This window comes from Pinus tabuliformis, chromosome 3_1, assembly GCF_031772625.1.
Source record: "Pinus tabuliformis cultivar Carrire ecotype Pingquan chromosome 3_1, CPIR1, whole genome shotgun sequence".
Classification (NCBI taxonomy): Eukaryota; Viridiplantae; Streptophyta; class Pinopsida; order Pinales; family Pinaceae; genus Pinus; species Pinus tabuliformis.
Window position 1 is genome coordinate 678,291,667 of NC_142301.1, and position 17,840 is coordinate 678,309,506.

Consider the following 17,840-nt stretch of genomic DNA (forward strand, 5'->3'; position numbering starts at 1 on the left):
AAAGGCAAACTTCTAAAAAGATCAACCTAAAATAAACTGAATGAACTTAACAACGCTTTGCAACATAACGCACAACATAGAGGTCTAGGCTAGAGACGTGTTCCGGCGTTGTAAAACCTGGTTACTGGTCGCCTCACTGATGGTTGGGTGATTCCTCCTGAGGGACGATTAGTACCAGTACGGATTGTGCTCCCACGTACCGTCGCATATATATTGGGAGACCCCTATAGGAATATAACCTTTATCCATAGGAAGCCGTGTCGGCCGCCCTACTGATCGCAATGCACTGAACACAACATTCAGGAAGATCGACCGCCCGTACCCTAAAAAGTATTCTGTGGTTTTGCGAAAAGTTTGGCACACCCTCTGCCTAGAACTCCAGAGCAGTTCCTTTTGGCCTTTTTCAGACTCTATAATGGAAAAAGTCCATCCGAGCATTTGTCACGTCGGGCTCGTTAAAACATCGAAGGAGACTAGAGTCATCTTTAGCTTTTTCTCGACTCTTTAAAAGTGAAAAAGCAAGTTGTGTTTAAGCGTCGTTAAAAATTTATTTTAAACGGAACAATCACCCTTTATTCCTGCGTTGATCTTTAGGTTGAAAAGATGGAGCCCACCAACCAAGGAATTCCCGTTGGTGGAAATCCTAGTCCCTTCTCCTCTTGGGGAGATGTTGGTGCGCCCCATATGGCCACATTGTCGCTTCCAGGACTGACAATTGGCCTGCCGGTCTGGCTCTTTTCATCCAATGTCGTTTAGAACACCACTATTCCTGAACAGTCGAGTCAACAGTCAGACCAGACCAGAGTTTCCCACCAGCCTTCTACTTCATCTAATTCTTCCTCTCCTCCTTCCTCTTCGCTTGACGGAACTGGTAAAACAAAAAACCAAGTTCCTAAAGAGAAGAAGGAAAAGAGGAAGAAAGAGAAGAAGAAGAAGGAGCCAAAAGCGAATGGGGGCAAACAAGTGTCGTCTGACAAAAATCCACACACAGCACTGGCAAGGCCTAAATGGCCATGTGTCATATGCAAGGGAGACCACTTCCACAGAGATTGTCCCTGCATCCCTCGGCTACTAAGTGACTGGTCTCCCCGTTTGCACAATTCGGTGGCATCAACCTCTGATAGCCATGTTGACAGCACACCGTCAACTAGTGGAAGTGAAGCCATAGGACAGAGAGGGAAAGCTAGATTTCCCTGCAAATTATGTGAAGGCAACCATGCCATCCACCATTGTTCCTTCTTAGACGAGGCTAAAAGAGTTTTGGAAGATCGCCCGATTTTACGAGCGGAACTTCCTCCTGGATATCAAAAACTCCTGCCAAGTCCTTCGCTAGTTGAGAACCCGTCTGGCCCGCTCAGGTGGTCAGCCGAAGCACCTATCATTGAAGATGAACCGTCTGAATCCATACCTGACGAAAGTCAAAAGGTTGAGGCGGCAGTTGACCCGGTTTTGCCTTCAGAGGCTCTATCTTCGAATGATACCATCACAGAGGAGAATAAAGACGACACCGTCCAAATTCTCTTCATCAACACAGACTCCGACGAACAAGGGGGCAATGCACCCATTCCTTTATCGCAGGAAGGAAGTTCGCCAGAGCGATATCCGGCCGTTTATTCGGTCCCACCACCAAGCAACCTAGTTGTCTCGTTCGACTGGAACCAACTAGGCAGACCCCGTTTGCCAGCAAGCATACCATTCAAAATTATCGTTCAAATATACAAAATGGTAATGGCTGGCACCATCATTGATGAGGGGGCATCTATGAGTATCCTTTCCTCTATTGGTTGGAAAGCGCTTGGTTCGCCAGCGCTTTTGCCTGAAATGAGAAATCTATCAGGCTTTGATAAAGGAACCAGTCGACCTTTAGGGATCCTCCCCAATGTGCCTATCACATTGAAAGGGAAGACCGTTCAAATGAATGTGATGGTCGTTCAAGGACCCTTGGATTATAACATACTCCTTAGACGAGACTATATATATTGCATGGGAGCCATCGTCTCCTCACTCTTTAGAGTAATGTGTTTTCCGCACGAAGGAAGAGTGGTCAAGCTCGTGGACCAACTTTCATTTCCCGGATCACGCATCGCAAATAGTCATGTACCATCCCTAAATGGTCTCTTCTCGCAAGAAGTGTCTCAACCCACGGTCCGTCCTCTTGATGAGCGCGAGTAATCCGGGAGGATATGATTGGAACCTAGGGGGCATGCGTCCTGGTCTGCTTCGGCAAAAGAACTTTGGGTATAGAGTAGGTTTCCGTGGGAGAATATGACTAGTCTGTACCCCGTCCGTCTAGGAAGAGGGGTTATTCTAGAATAAGATTCTTTTGTCAAAGTTATGTGAGTTGGCGGGCATCGTCGCTCACCTTTGTCTATTTTGGTAGACGCTGCTGAGGAAGTGTTTTGTTTGAAAGATTAATGAAACAATCTTTGGGTAACCTGAAAGAGGTAGGCCTCTCTCGGTGAAACAAATGTTTTGACGGAAATGAAGTAGAGGTAACCTTGAAATCGTACTTTATGCCTGGGGGCATGCAAACCTTTTTGAGTGCAAGCAAGGGGCGGCTATTTATTTTTTAAATTTTTAGGACCTCTAACCCTTTAAACTCGTAGGATTAGTCGTTTTCTAGCTTGCATAACGAAAGGATCCGGAGCAAAGCTTGGTGAGATGAAGCTCCATAAAAAATAGAATCTTGATGAGACACTCTTATCATATGACTGGGTTAATCGAGCAGTTTTAGCACACAGTTCATGCTCGTTAAAAAATAAACGCAAGATCTGAGCAGTTTTAGCACATAGTTCATGCTCATTAAAAAATAAACATAAGATTGAGCAGTGTTTTCCCGCGTTTAAGCTCATTAAAAAATGAACTATTCCGGTAAATAACCACTATGAATGTAAAATTATCAGCCATTAAAGCCTTGGTCGTGTTTGCACCGTCACCTCCACTTTTCCATTGGCCGATCGTTCACCTCCATATGTTTGTTTACCCATTTTGAGGAACAACTGCGAAGAGTGATTTCACTAGCCATCCTTGTGACACTGCCGTGATTGGAAAATTCCAACCTATACCTGAAATCAACTACTAACCCGTTTCATCACTCGTTGCTCAAAAGACGAGTCTTCTTTAAGCTCTTTTCATCTGACTCGTAAAATATGAAAAGATTGCCGAGTCCTTGGCCTTCCAGCTCGTTAAAGGGACAGGAAGTGCTATCCCTCCTCTAGATTTTAATCTTTTTGGACCTGAGGGATTATTGCACAAAAAGATCGAGCGCTTGTTTTGTTCGGCTCGTTAAAACTATCGAAAACTCATCCCTTCTGTATTGTTTTATACTTTTTCGGACCTAAGGGACTAGATGACGAAAAAGGACTTTTGGAGTTAACTTTATGTACCTTTTCAGACTCTCTAAAAATGAAAAGGACCGAGTTATCTTTGTCATTAGATTCGTTAAAATCATTAAATAGCGACAAACTTGTCTTTAGACGAGAACGAGTTTCACTATCACTAGGCTCGTTAAAACATAGCGATGGGCTTGCCCGAAGGGCAAGTTATAGAACAAGCATATGTTATCCTCCTCAAGCTTGAAAAAAATAAAGAGGTACTGGTCAGCAATGACTGGGGAAAAATTGGGAGAAACTCAAGAAAACTTTGATGGTAGCAAGTCGCTCTTGAACATGACACTTTTCCTCCGTACCACAATCGGGTTGGGTTGTTTCATTCACCGGTCACATCACCATGGTCTCACCATACCATCCATATTTGGGGCAATGCTACCAATCCATCGCATTAGTGTCGCCATATGTTCAAGAGAAGTCATTCAGAGAAGTCAACCGTGTCCCATCCACTGCCGTACATTATCCTTCATCCTTTCATGACCGCCACCCTGAATCATATGTCACAGATCATTTTCACCTCCATCAAAATCATTAGCTCCGTTCTGTGTCATTGATGTGGGATTCATTAAGGCCCTCCTTTGACGGATCGCTTCTTGTCGACATCAGCTCATTATCCAAGAAGTTGATCTAGGAACAACCCCTTCAGTACTTTGAAGCTTGCATGCCTCAATGGCAAGTTTCTCACTTCCGGTGACAAGTATACATCAATGACCTTCGACCGAAAGATTTTGCGTGGTGTTCGACGCCAAGTCCTTTATTCACACCATGTGAATTGTACTGTAGTACCTTGAGGGTCATTATCATTATCGGTGATTCCTCTCGCGCTTGTTAACGGTTTACCTCATTGACTGGTAATCAAGAGATGTCTTTCCATGTTCGATGTCAGATCATTTCTCACATGGATCGACTTGTACTTAGAGTGAAGATCAAACGAGTTTGAAGACCCCGGATCTAGTTTCATCCATCCGGGCTGCGATATATATTCAGGAAAGATAAAGACATTGACATGTACATCATTGCAGCAGATAATCATCCTATCCAAAGGATGATAATTTCATCAAAATTATCAGTCTACCATCAGACGATTGTCTGTTCTATGTACAGAAAAATGAATTTATAAAGCTGAGCATGGGAATGCCCGCCTCAGCTAGATCATGAAAGCAGTATGAAAAATAATGTATTGTATTGTATCTTATTACAGGTCTCCTCCCAGCATTGGATGAACTTCGGATCCTCCTGATAAAGCATTTCACCTGATAAAGCATTTCACCCGATAAACGACCTCATACTTTAGGGGGCAACTGTTATAGACATTTTTGTGCCTTACAACATTGAGCATGAAATGTCCATAATCTAGGGGATCCAAAGTCCCTAAACATGTTGTTCCTACCCCTAGAGGAACAAGGCTAACAAACCACAGCAATTCACAGAAGTTCTCCACCAGAAACTGCTCAAAAACAAGTCAATTCAGGATCAATTCAGTGGCTCCACTCGCTGTCTGTGCTGAAATGCAAAGTATGCACTGGCTACCTGCACTGCAACGTAGGTAGAAGCACTACCAGGGTGCGCTGAGCGAGAGTTGACATGTGGGAAGTTCATTCAACAAGGTGTCAAGACCCAGGAAGCTTCCAGAATCTTCCTCAATGACACTTGCCTCAGTGAATTCGACTAGGGATGAGTAAGAGGCTCTCAAACTCCAAGTGGAAGCAAGAACTGAGAGAGGGAGAGGACACTAGTCAGATCTCAAGCTAACTCATCCTCTCTCCAAACATCTATATATGGATCTCTCCTCCATGAGATCTGGAAGCTGGAATTTTGTTATTGCAAAGAATTATTGTTGGTTTGAGATTGGAATCATTGGGTGCTTAATGCTTTGAAGGGAGGTGAAGATAGGAATTCCATTTGCTGGGAAGGAGATGCTGGATTGGAGCCCTCTGGGTTGTATCTCTTCCTGAACCTTGTTATTCATCAATAAAGCTATATTGGTTTCTCCTATATACTGATGTATCTTTGATGTATGATTGCATTAGTATGTTTAGTTTATTTCTAATCCTGAACTAGTTATGAATATGAATCTATGTCTTGTGTAGTGTTCTCTTCTTGTGATCTTGCAGAGACCTGTTGAAGTTGGGCGAGCGAGAAGGCAAGTAGCTGGGAACTCTCAAAGAGAAGAGAAACCGGATCGAGGGACAAACGAAAGACACCGGTTAGTCCATCCATCTCTCTTCATTCTTAATTCATAAAGGAAGAATACTAGAATAGCTATCTCTGTTTGTTGCTAAGGCACTGTCACACCTTAGGTGGATAGGATCGTCCTGCATAGGCATTTTTCCCCACAACATAATCACAGTTCATCTGAGGAAGCCCCACCATTTGAGGGACCAGAGGAGGAAGATTAGGACAACTAGCCAAACAATGAGCCCCCAGATACACCTGAAGAACAAGTTATCTCTCTTCATGCTTTGGCGGGAATTTCTTCTTCCCAAACTCTCAAAATTAGAGGTTTTATTAAGCATCACCCTATAGTAGTCTTGATTGATAGTGGTAGTACGCATAACTTTATCCATCAAAGAGTCATTGAAGCAGCGCATTGTTTTCCTAGAGCAGTCTCTAATTTCCAAGTCCAAATTGTTGATGGGAGGACAATGAAATGTGAAGGCCACTATGAAAAATGTCAAACTTCAATTGGGGGATTATCACCTAAAAACCCACATGTTTGCCGTCAACATGGGTGGGTGTGCCATTGTCTTGGGTGCTGAATGGCTCCACACACTCGGCCCAATCACAATGGATTTCCAGGAGTTATATATGAGCTTTAAGTAGAATAACTACACACATACCCTCTGCGGACTCTAGCCAGGTGCTCCTTTTATCATCAGCTCGCATAGGATGGAAAATTTGTTAAAAAAGGGCCACCATGGAGGTTATAGCCCAATTTAATGCCATCCAGGCCTTCGAACCCACTTCCCTTCATATTCAACCTGAGATGCAACATGTCTTAAACAACCATCTGCAGGTCTTTGACAAGCCTCATGAGCTTCCACCCTCGAGGGGGAACACGATCATATCATTACTTTGGTCCCAGGGGAACAACCATCAAATGTGCACCCATATAGATATCCCTTCACCCAAAAGAATGAAATTGAATCAACAAGCTGACAGTCAAAGATAAATTTCCCATCCTGGTTGTTGATGATTTGCTTGATGAACTAAATGGGGCTCAATTCTTTACTAAGCTTGACCTTCGCTCGGGCTATCACCAAATTCGCATGAAAGAAGTAGACATTCCAAAGACTACTCTTTGAACTCATGAAGGCCATTATGAATTCCTGGTCATGCCATTTGGTCTCTATAATGCCCCATCCACTTTTCAGAGCCTCATGAATCACTTACTCAAACCATATCTCAGAAAATTTTTCCTTTTTTTCTTTGATGACATCCTCATCTACAACCTCGCCTAGGAAAAACATCTTCAGCATGTAGATCTGCTCTTGCAACTACTCCGAAAGCATAAATTATTTGTCAAATTATCCAAGTTCTCTTTTAGCATGGAAGAAGTTGAGTATTTGGGCCAAATTTTGGGGCATGAAGGTGTTAGGGTGGATCCCTAAAAGATCCAGGCAATTTAGGATTATCCTCAACCAAAGACTTTGAAGAGCTTGAGAGTATTTTTGGGTCTCACCGGCTACTATCAAAAATTTGTATGAAATTATGGTTGCATTGCTAGACCCCTCACTCACCTTCTCAAGAAAAATTCATTCCTTTGGAATGACAAAGTGCAACAGGCATTTATCACTCTCAAAAATGCCATGTGTTCCACTCCCATATTGGCACTACCCAACTTCACCAAATCTTTTGTGATTGAATGTGATGCTTTAGGTATGGTTATTGGCGCTGTCTTAATGCAGGAAGGTCGACCCTTGGCCTTCACTAGCCAAAAACTAAGTGGGACAAATCTGGGACAATCCACCTATGAGAAGGAGATGACGGCCATCTTACATGTAGTGGATACCTGGCGACCATACTTATTGGGGCGGCATTTCCAAATTTTCACAGACCATCAAAGCCTTAAATATTTTTTGGAGCAACGCCTATCCTTGCCACAACAAAATAAATGGCTAGCCAAAATGTTGGGATATGATTATGAGATAATTTACAAGAAAGGGCATGAAAATGTTGTAGCAGATGGTTTATCATGCCAATTCGAGGAGGAAAGCACTTTTCTAGCATTCTCTTTTCCCATTCCAGAGTGGATTAAAGAGGCTTGCAAGGAATGGTTTTCACATCCTTTACCCTCCAAACTCATTAATAAATTGCAGACAGATCCAAGTTCCACAACGGGCTACTCTTAGCAGGATGAGATCCTTCACTATAAGGACAAATTAGTGATATCACCAACATCCACCCTTAAAAGTCGCATTTTGGTAGAGTTTCACTCATCTCCAACTACAAGCCATTTAGGTTTTTAGAAGACTTATGCTTGCACTCGACGTTCATTCTTTTGGACAAGCATGAAAAAGGGAATTTTTAATTTTGTAGTTGAGTGTGATGTGTGTTAGTGCACAAAGGAGAAACAGTCAAATCCCCTGGCACATTACAAGCATTGCCCATCCCTGCCTCAATCTGGATGGAGGTTTCTATGGATTTCATTACGGGTCTTCCGAAATCAGGCAAAAATTCAGTCATCATGGTGGTTGTGGACATAATTTCTAAGTATGCTCATTTTTGTGCCCTACCCCACCCTTTTACACCAGCTTTGGTGGCTCAATCTTTCATGGACCAGATCCTCAAATTGCATGGCATGCCCACTTCCATTGTGTCTGATCGTGACTCGATCTTCACCAATAACTTTTGGTAGGAACTCTTCAAGCTAAAAGGTACCCAAGTACAACTCAGTACTTCCTATCATCCCTAGACTAATGGTCAAACTAAAGTAATCAACAAATGTCTGGAGAACTACCTCAGGTGTTTCACTTCAAAAAAGAAACATTTATGGGTATAGTGGTTACCTCTAGCCGAATGGTTATATAATACTACCTATCATGCCACCACCAAAATGACTCCATATGAAGCAGTTTATGGTCATCTCCCTCCTTCACCTACTTCTTATATCCAGGGATGCTCGAAGGTACAAACAATGGATCAACTCCTATGGAACTGTGCAACCATGCTGGCCCACCTCAAGGAGAATCTCCATTAAGCTCAAAACCACATGAAGTAATAGGCAAACCAACATCATTCAGAGCGCAAATTTCAAGAAGGGGATCGGGTATTCTTGAGGCTACAACCATATAAGAAAACATCACTCAAAGACAAGGGTTGTTATAAATTATCTCCAAAATTCTATGGACCGTATGAACTACTTCAACACATTGGAGAAGTAGCCTACAAGCTAGCCTTGCCACCCACTGAAAAAATCCATCCCACCTTCCATGTCTCATGCCTCAAGAAATTGGTTGGGAACCTTTGTAGAATTCAAACCAGTCTACCGGAATTGGATGAAGAAGGTTCACTCTGGATCCAACCTAAACAGGTTCTTGACATGCGAGAATGGCACCTATGCAGCCGCATCATGGAAAATTTTAGGGGCTAATGTTCGCCCAGTGGGCTAATTTTCCATGATTTTTCCAAAAAATGATTCGCCAATTTCCAATTTTTATAAAAGATGATTCGCCCAAATTTTAGAATATAAAATTATTTTATCTTAAAAATCGCCAACATTATATAGAGACTATATATAAAATCATTATAAATTTGAAAAATTTTGCAAATATATCATTAAAAAATTTATAGTTTGCATATTAGGGATTAGTGAGATTCGCCAATGTTTTTAAACTTCCAAGAAATTTTCCATCCTTAAAATTTTCCTTGAGCCGCATGATCAAGGAAGTCCTCATCAAGTGGAAAGACACCTCTTTAGAAGATGTGACTTGGGAACTAGCCACTATTCTTCAACAGTTTCCGCAGCTTCAGCCTTGAGGAAAAGGCTATTTTTATGGGGGAGGGAATGTCAGGGTCCAACCCTAACCCCCTTATTTATGTAATAAGGTCGATTCATAGTTATAGTTAGTTAAAGAGTCAATAAAGCCCATATTAAATAATTGTAAGTGGTTGACCCACATTTAAAGAAGGGACCACAGTTAGTCACAAATGGGCCATGGTATTAGATAGATGTTATTAATAAGAACCATGGTACTGACCCATGGTATTTCATGTATGAATCCTATATAAAGGATAGAGACTCCCCTTGAGGAGCGTCGTGTCTTATTTTGTACTTGAGCCCAGCTCTATTGGAGGTTTCCCCCTTGAAGAGGCAAGTGAATGTTGCTTTCTTTTCTAAATAATAAAATATATGCTGTCATTTCTTATTGTTGTATGTTCTAGGTATATTTCTTCGCATATTTGGTATTCTAGTATCTTCTCGTAGGTCAAGAGCATAACAAAAAATCCCTTTCATGACTTACACCAAGACATAGACAATTGTGCTTATAGGGAGCTTGAAATCCTTCACAATCCCATGTTAAAAACTAGTGCACACTAGAAACCTGATTCATAGGGGGTGAGGCTTAGGTCTCAGTGTGTGCAACTATCCACGAGGTTACCTAACTCATTGGTCGAGGGCTCCACATTGTTGACTAAATACCAAGAATACCATGATTTGACCACCCCTATGGGATGAAGGTAACCTTAGTGTCTAGTCTTAGGAAAACACCCTATAGGCATGGTCGTTGGAAGCAACCATCTCTCTACCCCACCTTCATCTAGTTAGCCCTACTTGTGGACATCAAACAGCATCAAATAAGAAGTTTTTTCGAAAGCCATCTAAAACAATAGAACTAGGACTTGATTCAGGATTTAGAAAACCTTTAGGCCAGAGGTGTTTTTTTTATAGGAGGTGTTTGGTTGGATTAGAGTAACATTTCATTATAATCAGTTTGCACTTCACGTCACGACACTAGGTGTTTTCTTGTTGTTTTTTACTTTCTTTCTTTATCCTCTCCCCATAGTATTTCAAGTTTTATTTTGTCCTGACACCATTTCACCCCCTAAATGCTTGTCACGGAGACTTCGTGGCCTTCACCACTAGTTTCCTTTAGGAGATTCTCTCACCCCTGCTTGATAAGTAAGGGTTCCTCGATCCCATCCTCCACCTAGTCCACATATAGACTCTAGTTCCTCTTATTCCTTGAGTTCCTCCTTTGATTACACATCTTCCCAACCCTAAATCACTACCATGTCAGGTGTTAATGTAGGTAGCAGAAACCTAGGTGGTAACACTAGTTCTAACTAGGATAACCCTACAGGTGGTAACACTAATCCTAAATAGGGTAACCCTGCAAGGGGTAACACTAGTACTAACTAGGGTAACCCTACAGGTGGTAACACCAAAACCTCTTTAGATATGGCCACTAATCCAACCTTACTTCCCTAAATGGTTGGTAAACTCAAATATCAACATGTCTTTGTGTAGTGCTAAATAAGGTATCCCATAATTTGAAAACAGATTGTTTTTGCCCCTCAAATTCAATTATTTGTATGAGAAAGTATGTGCATGATCCAGGCACTAGGCTTTACATTATTGTATTTACTAAAGAGTAAGTGAATGCTAAAAATGGGTTTTATATCCAAGTAATAAAATTAGTATAGAAAATTGGTATAGTTTAAAATCTAGAAGTGGATGCAATAATGTGCAATATATCAATAATGACAAATAAGAGGAAAGTACATGTTTGAAGACACGAACTAGGAAAAATGGGGCTCTTGAAATTGAGAGTTCAATAGAGAAACATTGTGTCCAGGTTGCCAAGGATCAGCTTGAGGACATTGTCAACTTACGAAGCTACTATAATAAAAAATGTAAATTTCTTAAATTAGATTGTAATTTTCCAACAAAATTGTGAATTGTGGAAAACTTGTTGGAATAAATTTCTTCCAAGGCTGTATCAACTACATGCAATAATAATTTGATAATTTCATAAGAATAGGTTGGTTGGATATTAAAGGATCTTAATCTTCTCAGAAGGCCTAGCTACAAGGTTGATTTTGGCAGTTCATCTCAAGTATAGGTTTGTGGCACAAAGTTATAATAAAGAAAGTGTACCTACCCTCCTCCAATCATGCAATGAATTCAACGTATCATGAAGGTGGAAAATAATGCCTCTCATGTTTGGTGAGTACCAACAAAATCATTTCTTATATGTTTCTTATTATTCGATCACATTTTAGTTAACAAACAGGGAATGGAAATTGTATTAGAATTACAAGTGACATTCGGATTGGTTTAGAATTTGATTTACATATGGATAAAAATCTAAAATTTTCATGGATGATGCAAGCATTCTATATAAAAGACCTTCTTATTGGCTTAAATGAGACATTGACAACAAAACCCTCATTTGTGGATCTTCCTTCCTCAACAAACAATTCTATGTATCTCTCAAACATATACTTTAGCACACAAGATTCCCTCGGTTACTCCTCTTAGAAACAAGTTCTTCATTAAAACAGCTAGAGTAATTGGATGGCCCATATAACCATCTCCATTTTCACTTGATACAAGCTAGTATAAAACTGTTAGAAGATGTAGACAAACTAGAATGGTGAGCATATCCATTGGCATGAAAACACATAGTGAACTTTGGATATAGTATAGACTTTTAATTTGGATAATAAAAAGGATTGGTGACAATGGTACGGAAATTTGATCTCCTTTTAAAGGGTTGATGATGATTGTTAATCATGATTATGAAAGCTAAAAGTTAAAAAAAATATCCTAAATACCATCTGATTACCACATGAAATTTTATGATTAGAATAGTTAGATGATAGACATTGATTCTAGGGCTAGCTAGAAAGTATAAAGTTGCTAGAATTGGTCTCAACAATAGTTTCTCTATGCAAGGTAGAAGGAAAAGAGGATTTAAAGCACATTTATTGGAATAATTAATTATTCCAAACAATCTATGGTCCCTATCCATGACCTCGTGGGCCCTATCCATGAGACGACATGGCATCGCCCACATGGAGGCCATGTAGGTACCTTCCAAGAATGGAATCATATTGGTTAATGTGGTTGTGCCATCTGGGCCACATGTGGATGCCACATGAATACCACATGGGTGCCATGTGGCAACTCATTACAAATGATGCATAATATGATTAGGCAAAGTTCAAGTAGCAATAACTTTCAATTCGGGAATCAAATTGAGATAAAATCTCCACGAGATGAACATAATTGTAGCATCATATTTTATATTTTATGTTGTTACCTAATCTTCATAATAGACATTAAGGTTAAGGTCGATTCAACAAGTAACCCTTTCCACAACCCAATCTAGTAATGGGGTGGGAGAAGTTGTTAGTACTTGGGTGGGAGAAGCTGTTATAATTGTGAATGTAAACAAAAGGCAAATCCTGAAATGAGCTTGGACAACATGATGGATTGTCTCATAAGAAAAGCACATGCACAAAGGCCATCTTTTTGGATAATTTTTGTTGAATCTCGGAGGCACATATATCCTTCTCCAATGCAAGGAGTGAGAGGATGACCATGTATTGAAAGATACATTGAATTTTAGTCTTGTCTAGATTTATGGACTTGATCCATTTTTCCTTTGGATTTGAAGTTATATATAAAGAGGTTTATAAAAATTGTGTGTTCCTCCTCAGAAAATAACACCATTTAATACAACAATTTTTGCTCTCAAAGACCATCACAAAGAAAAAGAGAGCAGAAGTCCCTTTACTCATAAAAACCCTCTAGAGTCCAACAATTTCACATGAATACAACTGTCATAGAAAATCTCTTAAATACCTTTTAGTCTCTAACAATTTCGCATACATAAAAGTGTCATAGAAAATCTCTCCAATACCCTCTAGACTCAAACATTATTGCATGAATACAATTGTCATAGAAAACTCGTCCAATATTAATTTTAGGGGAAATACCCTTTTCAATCTCTTCCATTATATCTCTAATTCCACCAAACTTACCATGGATTCTCTTGAATATGATGGATTAGCAAACTTTACTATTCTGTTTCGTATGCTTGGAAACCAAATTTTTTAATTCCAACTCTAGTTTTGATTGAGGATAAAATCTCCCTCTAATTAAAATGACCAAAACAAACCCTTTCTATAATATGATATGTTTAAAACTCATATAAATAAAAAACAATTTTAAGCTGCCAATTCAAAAATCCAATAGAAGCCCATTGATAAAAAATTGTAACATCTAGAATGTGAAAAAAAAATAATTTGGGTTCCCTTAACACCATATCTTCTAATTTATAAAGTCACTAGGAAAATAAAACTCAAACTTAATCATAAGATACAAAACCACATTTCAATTTGTGGAAACACACAATTAAAAAGGCGTGACCTGACTTCATGTGGTGTCCTTCTCAAGGGACTCCCCCTACCTTCGTGGACTTCATGTGGTGTCCTTCTCATGGGAGTCCCCCTACCTTCGTGGATGTCATGTGGTGTCCTTCTCAAGGGAGTCAGCCTACCTTCATGGACGCTTGATATAAATACTAAAACCCGGTATAAAGTGAAAGATATATTTCATAGGACTCGATCATCACCAAGTTGGACATTCATTGATATATTTCGTACTACTCGCTCGTCCATTTTCTTGGAGATTCTTTCTGCAACCGAATCGTGAAGGGAAAGGGATTAATTTGTGAGTGAGAACATGGAACATTTTTACACCGACAATGCAAAATATCATGAGCACGAGCCAGAGGAGATTCTTGATTTGCTGCTTCCAAGATTTAGAGAAATTAGTGGCAGTTCAACAGCCATGGAAAGTTTCAATTGGATGAACGACGATCTTATAAGCCATCGAATTATTCCAAGCCTCGACGGCCATCTACGGGCCCTCATTTCCAATGCCAGGTCTGGACTTATTGCTAACAGACTTCGACATTTGGTTGACGCAGTGCCGCCGCCACCACGACAATGCAATCTTCTGTTTCGCGTGAAACCAAGAGGTTGCCACCAGAGACACTGCCGCCGTTGCCGTGAAACCACGGTGAGTGAAATAAATTTTATCGAGTGTGCCATCAGAGACTATTCCGCATGAGTTTCCACCAGAAGAATTCTGTAATGGACTCCCCCATGGTGAATCTTTTGTGGAAGTGATCGGATACAAAATTATTTTCTAGAATAGTACAGATGATTGGCAGCATCCCTTCTGTTACATACTAAATTTAGACCAGAACTCCGATAGATCTTTCTAAGCTTTGGATACTTCCCCAATAGCTAGAGAACTCCACAACGAGTTTTCTTATGGGATTCTTAAAGTAACAGTCAGAGATCGGTTGATAGTGTTGTTGGGTACCCCTAGAAATCGTGCAACAATGTTATCCTTAGACGTAAACTTTGAAAAGTGGTCACTTCTTCCAGAGTGTCCGTACAACATATATGTTACACCTATCTCGTGGAAAGGAAAACTGTATCTAGTAAATATTACTAGATGGCTATATAGAGGCAACAATGATACTACCTCACTCATTCCCATGCACTTCGACTTTCAAAGCAATGTGTGGATAGTGGGAGGATAAGAGAACACAATGTTTGCTCGGCATTTAATGAAATTTCCTACATATGTTCCGCCTTCCTCCCATAAATTCCTTGTCACGAGCGTGTTAGGAAGATGTATGATATCCTCCAAATCTAGAACACTTTATGCCATATCTCAGAGGTCAGATACAGAGGATGCCAATGCCAATTATGGCGAGTATCCCATGTTGGAAATAATACTGAGAGGGGGGTGAATCAGTATTATCAGATCTATAATTTTATTTCCCAAATAGATTTATATATGCTACTTCAGTGAAGTGAACTAGCGTTTACACATGACTGTACTTAAAGCAACCATCGTATATGCAGAGAACTTTTGATTTAGACAATTTATCATGTATTGAGCTTAAACCAGTATATCAGAGATTTATTAGATAGTGCAGTAAAAGTAGAATAAAGCATCACACATAAGCAACACACATGAACACCAAGATATAAGGTGGAAACCCAATGTGTGTAAAAACCACCTATTGTTGTCGTCTCTGTCTTTTTTGAATAATAAGAAAATCTGTTTACAATCTTGTACTGGTGCAAACTCATACCAGTATGCAGGTACCCACTTGCAGAAGGCTACAACCTTCTCTTGTTCTGCAACTACTACTGGAAGGGAGCTACAACCCGCTAGCTCTTGTACTAGCCAATATGTTTACTAGTACGTAGGTGCCAGCCTACAGAAAACTCCACTCTTACACCAGGGACCATGTTTCATGAATTGTCAAACTGGATAGTCCTGGAACACAACATCATAATCTAAAGGCCACGTTTCATCCAATTTTCATACTGGACCCATCAACAAAATTGAAACTTAGAAAATCATAACTGCAATACAACCATCAAATACATATGCTTCAACCAATCACTAAAACCCAATCATCACTTTCTAAATCAACCATAAATGAATCAATCAATCACTTGACAACCCATCATCACTGAAGCAAATCACAATCAATCAATCTGATCATTCAAAACACTGTCACTAGAATACAGTCACCAGAACACAAAGCATAACCTAGAACTCTGCAACAGCAAATAGAAGCAACTGAAACTTTAAAAATCATACTTCATAATGTATACTCTACTTCCATGTGTCGAACCAATGTGTATACACATGTTTACCAAAGGGAACTAACGTACAGATCTGCAAATTCAAATTTATGATGTATATATTACTTTGATATGTTGAACCAGTGTGTATACACTCTTTTACTAAAGAGAACTTGTGTACAGATCTGGAAATGCTAACTTAAAACATCACAACTATTCCAGACTTCAGTCATACCCAAATCATTACATTTACAGAATAATACATGCGTCAGTATTTAGATCTAGACTGTTCAAGATCAAATCACATAATCATAATACTCTTAAGCCTTTATATCCCGGTCCATCAACCTTCATCAGCCATATAGGTGCATCCTTAGATCAGATCAAGCAAACCATCAGAATCTCATTAACCTGCATATATGATCCAATGCTTCATAAGATATTCAAATCCTTGCTCCCACTTGGCCTAATGATCTTCCCCTCCTTATATAGTTTTAGGCCTTTCTCAATGCCATTGACCAAAACTACTTAGGACAAATACCTTGGACCAAATACGTCGGACCAATCAAATACCTTGGAACAAAAACTTTTGGTTTTCCAGGATATACATGCTTTTCCTTCTGTGAAAGTGCATGTGTACGTATACGCTCCTTTTGTTCAGTAAACCCACGTGTATATGCAGCTTGGACAAGGTGAACCTGCGTATACCTTTCTTTCTTCATTCTTTGAAGTCTGATTTGTAATTCTTTGTTGTTGACCTGCTGCACTGTGATCCTTAATCTGAGTGAGTTTCCATCAAGGACAACACATATATCATAATGCCAACAATCTACCCCTTTGGAATTGATGGCAATAACAACACTAAGTCACTCTCCCCCTTTGACATCAAGCGAAAAGGATGGACCAAGATATTTTCTCCCTTTGACATACATTATGTTTATTATTATTATTATTATTATCTTGAATAACTTATTTCTATTATTATTTTGGTTATTACTTTTATTTCTTTATTATTTCTAACATTCTTTCATCTTAATAACCCTTTTATTTGTTTATTATAAGGAAAGGTCCGTTATTACTTTTAATTTTTAACTAATAATCTTTAATTATTCTTACATTTTTATTTTATTTTATTTTATTGATTAATTTTAATTTTATTTATTTATTTATCCGTTATATAACTTCTAACCAACTATAATTATTTTATTTTATTTTCTAATCCTTATTTCCTCTTTTTATTTTTTTATTTGTTGGATTATTTAATTTATTTATTCTATGGTTCTAATTTTTTTATTAATTCTAACTAATTTACCCATTAATTTGTTTACCTATTTATATATTATAAGAGATGTTCCCTTACGTAACTACTTCCCTTTAGTTTTACCTAACTAATTATACCTTTTATAATTTATAATTTATTATTTTATTTTTCATTTATATATTTATATATTTATATATTTATTTTTTACCTAATATAACTAAGTTTGACCTTGCTCCTTAAGTCAACTTTTTGCCCAGGTAACCGTTGGTGTCTCTGCTCTAGCTATTTAAACAGGCTAAGCTGGATCTGTTTTTCAACTTGTCCTGACAATGAACCACACTGGTTGGTTCGAAACGCGTCAACAAATGGTTTCTCATGTGATTTTCGCCGAAAAATCTATCATAAAATTGTTATGGATCACAGAAGCCTCAACTCTACAATACATTATGTTGTTCATGCTCCCCCTGAGTACATGTTGAATTTTTTGATTGAGTTCCCCTTTTGTACATGCTGAGATGCACTGAAACTGTCCATGCTCCCCTTGAGCACAAACAGAGTCT